Source organism: Physeter macrocephalus, chromosome 16, assembly GCF_002837175.3.
Source record: "Physeter macrocephalus isolate SW-GA chromosome 16, ASM283717v5, whole genome shotgun sequence".
Lineage (NCBI taxonomy): Eukaryota > Metazoa > Chordata > Mammalia > Artiodactyla > Physeteridae > Physeter > Physeter macrocephalus.
Window position 1 is genome coordinate 89,152,114 of NC_041229.1, and position 13,018 is coordinate 89,165,131.

The 13,018-nt window shown below is 36.6% G+C and overlaps 1 pseudogene; it reads left to right on the plus strand.

The window, feature by feature from the left end:
* LOC102988819 (suppressor of SWI4 1 homolog) overlaps window positions 1–13,018 on the plus strand; it is a 154,131-nt pseudogene that overhangs the window by 120,521 nt on the left and 20,592 nt on the right.

Below are 13,018 nucleotides of genomic sequence, written 5' to 3' on the forward strand. Positions count from 1 at the left end.
GGGTGGGAGGCAGGGAGACGCAAGAGGGAAGAGATATGGGAACATATGTATATGTATAACTAATTCACTTTGTTGTAAAGCAGAAACTAACACACTATTGTAAAGCAATTATACTCCAATAAAGTTGTTAAAAAATATGATTATCTCAGTAAATGCAGAAAATGATTTTGATAAAATTCAGCATCCTTTCATGATAAAAACTCTCCAGGAGTGAGCACAGAGGGAACATACCTTAACATAATAAAGGCCATATGTGACAAACCCACAGCTTACAGCCTATTCATTGGTCAGAAGCTGAAAGCATTTCCTCTAAGATCAGGAAAAATACAAGGATGCCCACTCTCACCGCTTTTGTTTGACAGAGTATTTGAAGCCCTAGCCAAAGCCTTCAGAGAAGAAAAAGAATTAAAAGGAATCCAAATTGGGAAGGAAGAAGTAAAACTGTCACTGTCTGCAGATGAGATGATGCTATACATAGAAAATCCTAAGGATGCCACCAGAAAACTACTGGAGCTCAATGAATTTGGCATAGTTGTAGGATATAAAATTAATATACAGAAATCTTTTGCATTTCTCAACACTAAATATGAAGTATCATGAAGAGAAATTAAGGAAAGAATCCCATTTACCATCACATTAAAAAGAGTGAAAGACCTAGGAATAAACCTAACTAAGGAGGAAAAATACCTGTACTTAGAAAATAATAAGACACTGATGAAAGAAACTGAAGATGACACAGATAGAAAGATATACCATGTTCTTGGATCAGAGGAATTAATATTGTTAAAATGACCATACTACCCAAGGCAAACTACAAATTCAATGCAATCCCTATCAAAATACCAACAGCATTTTTCACAGAACTGGAAGAAATAATTTGAAAATTTGTATGGAAATGCAAATGACCACAAATAGCCAAAACAACCTTAAGAAAGACGAACAGAGATGAAGGAATCAGACTCCCTGACTTCAGACTATACTAAAGAGCTACAGTAATAAAAACAGTATGGTACTGGGGCCAAAGCAGACACATAGATAAACTGAGCAGAATAGGGAGCCCAGAAATAAACCCACACACTTATTATGGTCAATCAATCTACAGCGAAAGAGGCAAGACTATATAATGGAGAAAACACAGTCTCTTCAGTAAGTGGTGATGGGAAAACTGGACAGCTACGTGTAAAAGTATGAAAGGAAAACAGTCTCCAACACCATATACAAAAATAAACTCAAAATGGATTAAAGACCTAAAAGTAAGACTGGAAACCATAAAACTCCTAGAGGAAACCATAGGCAGAACACTCTGACATAAATTGTTGCAATCTCTCATTGGATCTGTCTCCTAAAGCAAAGGAAATAAAAGCTAAAATAAACAAATGGGACATAATTAAACTTAAAATATTTGGCACAGCAAAGGAAACCACTGACTAAATGAAAAGGCAACCTACTGAATTGGAGAAAATACTTGCAAATGACATAAATGATAAGGGGTTAATATCCAAAGTGTATAAACAGCTCACACAACTCAACATCAAAGAAACAAACAACCCAATTAAAAATGGGCAGACACTTGAATAGACATTTTTTCAAAGATGACATGCAGGTGGCTAACATGCACATGAAAAGATGCTCAACATGGCTATCATCATGGAAATGGAAATCAAGACCACAATGAAATATCACCTCACACCTGTCAGAATGTCTGTCATCAAAATGAACACAAATAACAAATGTTGGCAAGCATGTGGCGAAAAAGGAACTCTCATACACTGTTGGTGGGAAGGTAAATTGGTGCAGCCACTGTGGAAAACAGTATGGCAGTTTCTCAAAAAACTAAAAATAGAAATATCATATGACCCAGCAATTTCACTCCTGGATATATACCTGAAAAAACCCCTCTAATTAAAAAAGATACAGGCAATCCAATATTTATAGCAGCATTATTTACAATTGCCAAGACATGGAAGCCACCTACGTGTCTATCAACAGATGAATGGACAAAGAAGATGTGGTATATATATACAATGGAATACTACTCAGCCATAAAGAGAAATTTTGCTGTTTGCAGCAACATGGATGGACTTGGAGGGTATTATGCTAAGTGAAATAAGTCCGACAGAGAAAGACAAGTACTGTATGATATCGCCATAAGAAAGAATGAAATTTTGCCATTTGCAACAACATGGATGGACTTGGAGGGTATTGTGCTAAGTGAAATAAGTCAGACAAAGACAAATACTGTATGATATCGCTTACATGTGGAATCTAAAAAATACAACTAGTGAATATAACAAAAAAAGAAGCAGACTCACAGATATAGAGAACAAACTAGTGGTTACCAGTGAGGGGGCAATATAGAGGTGGGGGAGTGGGAGGTACAAACTATTATGCATAAAATAAGCCACAAAGCTATACTGTACAACACAGGAAATATAGCCAATGTTTCATAATCACTGTAAATGGAATATAACCTTTAAAAATTGAAAATCACTATATTGTACATCAACTATACTTTAATAAAAAAAAGAAAAAAATGTAGAAAGTACATTTCAATTTCCTCATCACATTTCCTCATCTCCCTTTCACAGATGAGGAAACTGAAACACAGAGATTAGATCACCAATCTAAAATCACAATATGAGTTCCATACACTTAGCTACTACACTAATGTAGAGCTGAAGAGAATTAGAGGGTTTTTTAAATCTACCCCACATTTTTCTCAGGGTCCTTTGATGGGTTAGCGGCAGTGTGGGTAATGGTTGACAATAGAAGGTGACTGCATGTGGTTTGGGGGTAAGACCGAGGAGGCTCCTCTAGTATCTACTTGTAGTGTGATTGTGGGCAAGTCACTTAGTATTTTTGTGACTCAGTATTTAAATAACCAACATTATCAGGATACTAATATTTGCTCCATGAGTATTTTCTGTGGAATAAATGGCAATGTGTGAATTTCCTAGTAGGTTCTCAATAAATATTGACTTCTGATTCTGATTGGCAGGATTAGAAAAAAATCGTTCATTATGTACATAGTTCTATACTACGTGAAGTAGATAATATAAAAATAAAAGATGATGAACACACTTATAAAATATAATATCAAACACAGTTCCTGCTTTAAGCTCATCATTTTGCACTGATAAGCACATGGGTAGACTCCTGGTACCTCTAATACTTCATGTAAAACTATGTCCCCCAAATGGACAACTGGATCAGTACCAGGCTACTGACACAATTGGAGCCAATCAGATTCTCTACCCTAGAATCTGGAGTCAGATTAAAGGTACGGATTTTGAGACTATATTAATTATAAAATTTGGGCTAGCCACATACACAGAAAAGCTTACAAATAAGACCGACCGATAAAAGCAAAATGAGGTAGAAGAGATCAAGATGGTGGAGCAGAAGGACACGGAGCTCATCTCCCCTGACAAACACATCAAAAATACATCTACATGTGGAACAATTCTCACAGAAAACCAACTGAAAACTGTTAGAAGGTCTCTTATACAACCAAAGCTGTAAGAAAGATCTCCATGTAACTGGGTAAGAACAACAACAATAAAAAGAAAGTCATCGGGACAGGACTAGTGCCCCTGGGAGGAAGCTGAGAAAGAGGAAATGTTCCCACCTGTGCCCTGGGAACTCCCTTTGCCAGTTGGGAGACCTGCGGTGCAGATAGGTAGCTGAAGAGGCCTGGTCTCCTTTGTGTGAATGTGATGGTTTGGTGGCAGTCAGAGTGGAGAGATACCAGTGCTGATGGCTGCCAGGCTGCTGCATTTCACAGCCCAAAACACGCTGGGAGGGGCTGCTGGTACATGTAGAGGCTAGATGCTGAAACTTGGATTTCAGCGACAGATCCTGGGAAAGGTCTCAGTCTAGCTGCGCAGGGATAGCACGAAGGGCTTAGAGTGTGGTCCAGGCCACCATTGTTAGCATATGCAGGGAAAGGCATAGGTCTTCCATAGGATCCCCAGTATCAGTGCAGGCAGGGTGGGGTGTGGGTCCACAGTAGGAGCCACATTGACAGCTGCACATGACAGTGTGTGGCTCTGCTGGTGGGGGACTTTGTGAGCAAGCACATGGCAGAGGGCAGGGCTGACATCACTGAAGCCCGTTATCAATGCTCTCAGAGTGGGGGCGGGTCCAGCAGCAGTGGGCCCACCAGTGCACACACTGGTGGCAGGTGGCATCACACAATGGCACATTCCCAACAGACTGCCTCTGGGGAGGAGTACACAGCGGGCTTATCTCCCAGTGGGAGTGCTTCAGTCCCACATACTTCACACCAGAGCCTAAAGCCAGATGTGGGGTGGACAGGCCCTGGGAGAGTCCTACCACAGAGGCAGCCCAAGTTTTAGGTGGCGGCACAACCTCCTCGATTCCTGAATCCATAACATCACCACCCACGGTGCCAAGCTAACACTAGGTCCGGGAGGAACACAACAAAGAACGGGACGCAAACTTGGGCTACTTCTGAACAAAATGGAGGATGCCTGAGTGGATGGCACATAGGTCCACTGTGACCACATGGGCCTCGCTTGCTGCAGCACTCACTTCCTTGGGGATAGAAAACACACTTAAGGGCAACAGAGCCTTACTGAACTGGAACCTCAGAGTTTTTACTTCAAGAACTGAGGAGCAGACCCTGCCCCTGACAGAGCTGTGACAGCCACAGAACAAAGAGGAGACCCCACCCAACATCCAGTGCAGGCTCTGGTCACCACAACATAAACCACACCTCCTTATCAAGGGGATAATGGCCAGCACACTCTGAGGAAAGATGTGTCAGGCATCCATACCAAAACCTGCCCTCTCACCAAAAATACTGGGGTCTCACAGTGATGTTCCCACATAAAAACAGCCCTTCAAGACCACAGTAGATAACTGATTCTCCTAAATTCAAAGAGACAGAGAAATTTAAAATGAAAAAGTAGAGGAACTACTCCCAATTAAAAGAAAAAGGGAAATCCCCTGAAAGAACAAACAATGAAATAGACCTCTTCTGTCTACTAGATGCCAAGTTCAAAAAGAGGTAATAAAAATGTTAAAAGCATTATGAACGTTTATGGATATATCATTTTAACAAAGATCTAGAAACTATAAAGAGGAACCAATCAAAATTAGATAACTCAATTGCTGAGATAAAAACTGAGCTAAAAGCAGTGAATAGCAGAGAAAACAATGCAGAAGAATGAATAAGTAATCTGGAAGATAGAATAATGGAAGTCACTCAATCAAAACAGCAGACAGAAAGACAAAAGAAAAAAATGAAAGCAACATATGAGATGTACAGGATAATATAAAATTAGCCTATGCATAATAGAAGTTCCAGAAGGGGAAGAAAGAAAAAAGGGAATCGAAAATGTGTTCGAGGAAATTATGGCTGAAAACTTCCCAAACCTAAAGAAGGAAACATATATCCAGGTACAGGAAGCACAGAGGGTCTCAAACAAGGTGAACCCAAACAGACTCACATCAAGACATATAATAATTAAAATGACAAAAGGTAAAGATAAAGAGAGGATTCTAAAGGTGAGAAGATAAAACAAAGAGTCAGTTACGAGGGAACCCCCATAAGGCTATTAGCTGATTTTTCTACAGAAACTTTGCAGGCCAGAAGGGAGTGGCATGATATATTTAAAATCCTGAAAGGGAAAAACTTACAACCTAGAGTACTCTATCCAGCAAGATTATAATTTAGAATAGGAGAAAATAATAATTTCTCAGACAAGCAAAAACTAAAAGAATACAGCGATACTAAAGCTAACCTAAAAGAAATATTGAAAGATCTTCTCTAAATAGAAAAGAAGAATCTATAGCAAAGGGGAAAACACAATAGGAGAGGCAAATATATAAAAGGATTGAGGATCACTTAAATAAGCTAGTATACAGATTAAAAACAAATTTTCTGCACAAGCAATTATAACTACAATTAACAACAAAAGGATAAACATAAAGATGTAAAATAGGACATCAAAACCACAAAATGTGGGGGAGGAAAGTAAAAAATGTAGATTGTTTGGAGTGTGTTTGAACTTATACAACTATTAGTCTAAAGCAAATAGGTATAGTTATGGGTAAACATACTTGAAAACCAGGGTAACCACAAATCAAAAACACAATAGATTCACAAAAACCCAAAATAAAGGAACTCAAGCATAATACAAAAGAAAACTATCAAACTACAAAAGGAAAAACAAAAAGAAGAAGGAACAAAGAAGAATTAGAAAATCAACTGGAAAACAAGGCTTAAAGTGGCAATAAATACATACTTATCAATAATTACTTTAAAAGTTAATGGACTAAATGTTCTGATCAAAAGAAACAGAGTGACAGGTTGGATAAAAAAGCAAGAACCTATAATATACTGCCTACAAGAGACTCACTGTAGTGCAAAACACACACACAGATTGAAAGCGAGGGAATGGAAAAAGATATTTCATGCAAATGGAAATGACAAGAAAGCAGGGGTAGCAATACTCATATCAGACAAAAGAGGTGTTAAAACAAAGTTCATAAAGAAAGATAAAGAAGGAAACCATATAATAAAGGGATCAATAAAAGAAGAGGACATTATACTCATTAACATATATGCACCCAATATAGGAGCACCTAAATACATAAAAACATACTAACATACATAAAGGAAAAAATTGACAGTAATATATTAATGTTAGGAGACTTTAACACCCCACTAACGTCAGTGGACAGATCTTCCAGACAGAAAATTAATAAGGCAACAGATCCTAAATGACACAATGGAATACTTGAATTTAATTGATATTTACAGGACAAAACATCCAAAAAAACCCCCAGAATACACAGTCTTTTCAAGCATGCATGGAACATTCTTTAGGATAGGCCACATACTAGGACACAAAACAAGCCTCAGTAAATTTAAAAGGACAGAATTATTTCAAGCATCCTTTCTGACCACCCTATTATGAAACTAGAAATCAATCACAGAAAGAAAAATGGGGGAAAAAATGATTACACAGAGACTAAACAACATGCTACTGAAAAAAACAATGGGTCAATGATGAAATCAAAGAGAAATACAGCAAATAGCTCAAGACTAATGACAATGAAAAGCACAACCTTAAAAATTATCTATGGGATGCAGCAAAAGCAGTTCTAAGAGGGAAGTTCACAGCGATACAGGCTTTCCTCAAGTAATAAGAAAAATCTCAAATAAACAACCTAACCTACCACCTAAAAGAATTAGAAAAAGAAGAACAAACAAAACCTAAAGTCAGCAGAAGGAAGGAAATAATAAAGATCAGATAGGAAATAAATAAAATACAGATCAAAATAACAACATAAAAGATCAATAAAACCAAGAGATACTTTTTGAAAGGATAAACAAAATTTACAAACCTCTAAGCAGTTTCACCAACAAAAGAGAGAGGACCCAAATAAACAAAATAAGAAATGAAAGAGGAGAAATAACAACTGATACTGCAGAAATACAAAAAAATCATAAGAAAATACTATGATCAGTTACATGCCAACAAACTGGGCAATGTAGAGGAAATGGACAAGTTTCCAGAAACATACAACCTGCCAAAATTGAGTCAAGAAGAAGCAGATAATTTGAACACACCAATCACTAGAAGTGAAATAGAATCTGTAATTTAAAAAGCAAAACAAACAAACAAAAAACACCTTGCAAACAGAAGTCCAGGACTGGAAGTCTTCACTAGGGAATTCTACCAAACATACAGAGAACTTATACCTATCTTTCCCAAACTGTTCCATAAGATTGAAGAGGCAGGCACACACCCAGAATCTTTACAAGAAGCCACCATCACCTTGATACCAAAACCAGACAAAGGTACTACAAAAAAGAAAATTACAGGCCAATATCTTTAGTGAATATAAATGAAAAATCCTCAACAAAAATTTAACCAACCAAATCCAACAATACATAAAAAGGATCACACACCATGATCAAGTTGGATTCATTCCTAGGTCTCAAGGATGGTTCAACATATGCAAAATCAATGGGATGCATCACATTAATGAAAGAAAAGACCAAAACCCACATGATCATCTCAACAGATGCAGAAAAAGCATTTGATAAAATTCAACATCCATTCAAGTAAAAACTCTCACCAAAGTGGGTATAGAGGGAACATATCTCAACATAATAAAAGCCATTTATGACAAACCCACAGCCAACATAATACTCAACGGTAAAAAGGTTAAAGTAAAGCCTTCCTGCCAAGTTCTGGAACAAGACAAGGATGCCCACTCTCACCACTTCTATTCAACATAGTATTGGAAGTCCTAGTGACAGCAATCAGACAAGAAGAAAAAAATAAAAGGTATCCAAATTGGAAGGGAACATGTAACATTGTCATTATATGTAGATGACATGATATACTATATAGAAAACCCTAAAGACTCCACACAAAAACTATCCAAACTAATAAATGAATTCAGCAAGGCAGTAGGATACAAGATTAACATACAGAAATCTGTTGCATTTCTTTATACCAACAATGAAATATCAGAAAGTAAAAAAAAAAATCCCATTTAAAATCACATTAAAAAAATAACCAAGGAGGTGAAAGACCTATACATTGAGAAGTATAAAACATTGATAAAGGAAATTGAAGAAGACTCAAAGAAATACAAAGATATGTCATACTCTTCAATTAAAAGAATTACTATTGTTAAAATGGCCATACTACCCAAAGCAATCTACAGATTTAATGGGATCCCTGTCAAATTACTAATGACATTTTTCACAGAACCAGAACAAATAATCCTAAAATTCATATGGAACCATAAAAGACCCAGAATTGCCAAAGTAATTCTGAAGAAAAAGAACAAAGCAGGAAGCATAATCCTCCCAGATTTAGACAATACTACAAAGCTAGAGTCATCAAAACAGTGTGGTATTGGTACAAAAACAGACATATGGATCAATGAAACAGAATAGAGAGCCCAAAAAGAAATCCACACACCTATGGTCAATTAATCTTTGACAAAGGATGCAAGAACACAGAATGGAGAAAAGACAGTCTCTTCAGCAAGTGGTGCTGGGAAAGCTGGAGAGCCACATACAAATCGATGAAGTTAGAACATTTCCTCACACCATACACAAAAATAAACTCAAAATGGTTCAAAGACTTAAATATAAGACCTGATACCATAAAACTCCTAGAAAGAACATAGGCAAAACGATCTCTGACATAAATGGTAGCAATATTTTCTTAGATCAGTCTCCAAAAGGCAAAATAAATAAAAGCAAAAATAAACAAATGGTAACTACTCAAATTTAAAAGATTTAGCACAGCAAAGGAGACTGTCAACCAAATTGAAAGATAATCTAAAGACTGGAGAAAATATTTGCCAATTATGTGACTGACTACCTCAACATAATAAAGGCCATATATGACAAGCCCACAGCCAACATCATCCTCAATGGTGAAAAACTGAAACCATTTCCAGTAAGATCAGGAACAAGACAAGGTTGCCCACTCTCACCACTATTATTCAACATAGTTTTGGATATTTTAGCCACAGCAATCAGAGAAGAGAAAGAAATAAAAGGAATCCAAATTGGAAAAGAAGAAGTAAAGCTGTCACTGTTTGCAGATGACATGATACTATACATAGAGAATCCTAAAGATGCTACCAGAAAACTACTAGAGCTAATCCATGAATCTGGTAAAGTAGCAGGATAAAAAATTAATGCACTGAAATCTCTTGCATTCCTATACACTAATGATGAAAAATCTGAAAGAGAAATTAAGGAAACACTCCCATTTCCATTGCAACAAAAAGGATAAAATATCTAGGAATAAACCTACCTAAGGAGACAAAAGTCCTGTATGCAGAAAATTATAAGACACTGATGAAAGAAATTAAAGATGATACAAATAGATGGAGAGATATACCATGTTCTTGGATAGGAAGAATCAACATTGTGAAAATGACTCTACTACCCAAAGCAATGTACAGATTCAATGCAATCCGTAGCAAACTACCAATGGCATTTGTTACAGAACTAGAACAAATAATCCTAAAATTCATATGGAACCATAAAAGACCCAGAATTGCCAAAGTAATTCTGAAGAAAAAGAACAAAGCAGGAAGCATAATCCTCCCAGATTTAGACAATACTACAAAGCTAGAGTCATCAAAACAGTGTGGTATTGGTACAAAAACAGACATATGGATCAATGAAACAGAATAGAGAGCCCAAAAAGAAATCCACACACCTATGGTCAATTAATCTTTGACAAAGGATGCAAGAACACAGAATGGAGAAAAGACAGTCTCTTCAGCAAGTGGTGCTGGGAAAGCTGGAGAGCCACATACAAATCGATGAAGTTAGAACATTTCCTCACACCATACACAAAAATAAACTCAAAATGGTTCAAAGACTTAAATATAAGACCTGATACCATAAAACTCCTAGAAAGAACATAGGCAAAACGATCTCTGACATAAATGGTAGCAATATTTTCTTAGATCAGTCTCCAAAAGGCAAAATAAATAAAAGCAAAAATAAACAAATGGTAACTACTCAAATTTAAAAGATTTAGCACAGCAAAGGAGACTGTCAACCAAATTGAAAGATAATCTAAAGACTGGAGAAAATATTTGCCAATTATGTGACTGACAATGGATTAATTTTCAAAATATACAAACAGCTCATACAACTCAATATCAGAAAACAAATAACCCAATCAAAAATGGGCAGAAGAGGACTTCCCTGGTGTTCCAGTGGTTAAGAATCCATCTTGCAATGCAGAGGATGCTGGTTCAATCCCTTCTCAGGGAACTAAGATCCCACATACCATGGGGCAACTAAGCCTGTGCACCACAACTACTGAGCCCGCATGCCACAACTAGAGAGCCTGTGTGCCACAACTACAGAGCCCACGCACTCTGGAGACCATGGGTCACAACCTGAGAGCCTGCATGCCACAACTAGAGAGAAGCCCATGCACCACAACAAAGAGCCCATGCACCGCAATGGAAGATCCAGCATGCCACAACTAAGACCTGATGCAGCCAAAACATTAAAAAAAAACAAGAAGATCTAAATAGACATTTCTCCATAGAAAATATACAGATGGCCAACAGGCACAAGAAAAGATGCTTAACACTTCTAATTGTTAGAGAAATACATATTAAAACTACAATAAGGTATTACCTCACAATGGTCAAAACGGCTGTCATCAAAAAGTACAAATAATATATGCTGGAGAAGTTGTGGAGAAAAAGGAACCCTCCTACATTATTGGTGGGAATGTAAATTGGTGCAACCACTATGGAAAACAGTATGGAGGTTCCTTAAAAATCTAAAAATAGAGTTATCATATGATCCAGCAATCCCACTCCTGGGCATAAATCTGGAAAAGATGAAAACTCTAATTCAAAATGATACATGTATTCCAATGTTCATAGCATCACTATTTACAATAGCCAAGACACAGAACAACCTAAGTGTCCATTGACAGATGACTGGATAAAGATGATGTGGTACATATACATGATGGAATATTACTCTGCCATGAAAAAGAGAGAAATATTGTCATTTGCAGCAACATGGATGGACCTAGAAAATATACTAAGTGAAATAACTCAGAGACAAATATTATATATCACTTATATGTGGACTGTAAAAAATAATACAAATTAATCTATTTACAAAACATTAATAGACTTACACACATAGAAAATAAAATCATGGTTACAAAAGGGGAAAGGGAGGGGGGAATAAATTAGGAATATGGATTAACAGATACATACTACTACATATAAAATAGATAAGCAAAAAGGATTTACTGTATAATGCAGGGAACAATATTCAGTATCTTGTAATAACCTATAATGGAAAATAATCTGAAAAATATAATTGAATCACTTTGTTGCACTCCTGAAACTAACATAACATTGTAAATCAACTACATTTGAATTAAAAAAAATGATGTAGACAGACAGAAAGAAGCAGGTTGAGAAGCCATTTGTCAGTAGAGAGAGACAATTTTAAAATAACTGTTTACGTTCCTGACAGCTTACTGTTTGCTCTTCCCACCTGTCTTGAGACCTAGTTGATTATCTTTTACTTGGATTGTCTGAGTTTGCAGAATGTCTTTTCAACAACTTTCATTTTATACCTAAACTAGTTTAAATGAATTTCTATAGTTTGACACAAAATAACCTTGACTAAGATACTGAGGTAGGAAGAAGAGGAAGAAACTAATACCTGTTAAACACTTCATTTAATCCTAAAACAGCCATGAAATACAGGCATTATTATCCACATTTTAGTGGCAAAGAAACTGAGATTGAGAACATAGAACTTGCTTAAGATCGAATTTTTATATATGATAGAAACAAGTCTTTTGACACCATATTCCATTTTCATCACCACCTTACTATACAGAAAATATCCTTATACCACATAATGATGTGCTAAAATGAATAATTCAAGGTCATCTGGGGGAACTGAGTGGGCAAAGCTCATTGTATGTAGAAATGGTCTAATAAGGATATTATTATACAATAAAGAATATTTTATAATATGAGGTTTCTAATTAAAGAAAAATTCTAAAAATACAGATAAACTCACTTAACAAGTATATGAAGATAGTCTAGAAATTTAGAATGAAAAGTTCCTGGTCTCCACGTTGCCGCCAGCAAATTTTGCTTTGCTTATTTTTCCTGTGAGGAATATTAAAACTTGAAGATTTAACTATATATTTTGGTAACTTAAAAGTCCTTTACATTTAAAAAAAAATTATTTATTTTATTTATTTATTTTTGGCTGTGTTGGGTCTTCATTTCTGTGCACAGGCTTTCTCTAGTTGCAGCGAGAGGGGGCTACTCTTCATTGCGGTGTGTGGGCTTCTCATTGCAGTGGCTTCTCTCGTTGTGGAGCATGGGCTCTAGGCACGTGGGCTTTAGTAGTTGCAGCACGCGGGCTCAGTAGTTGTGGCTCGTGGGCTCTAGAGCGCATGCTCAGTAGTTGTGGCGCATGGGCTTAGTTGCTCTG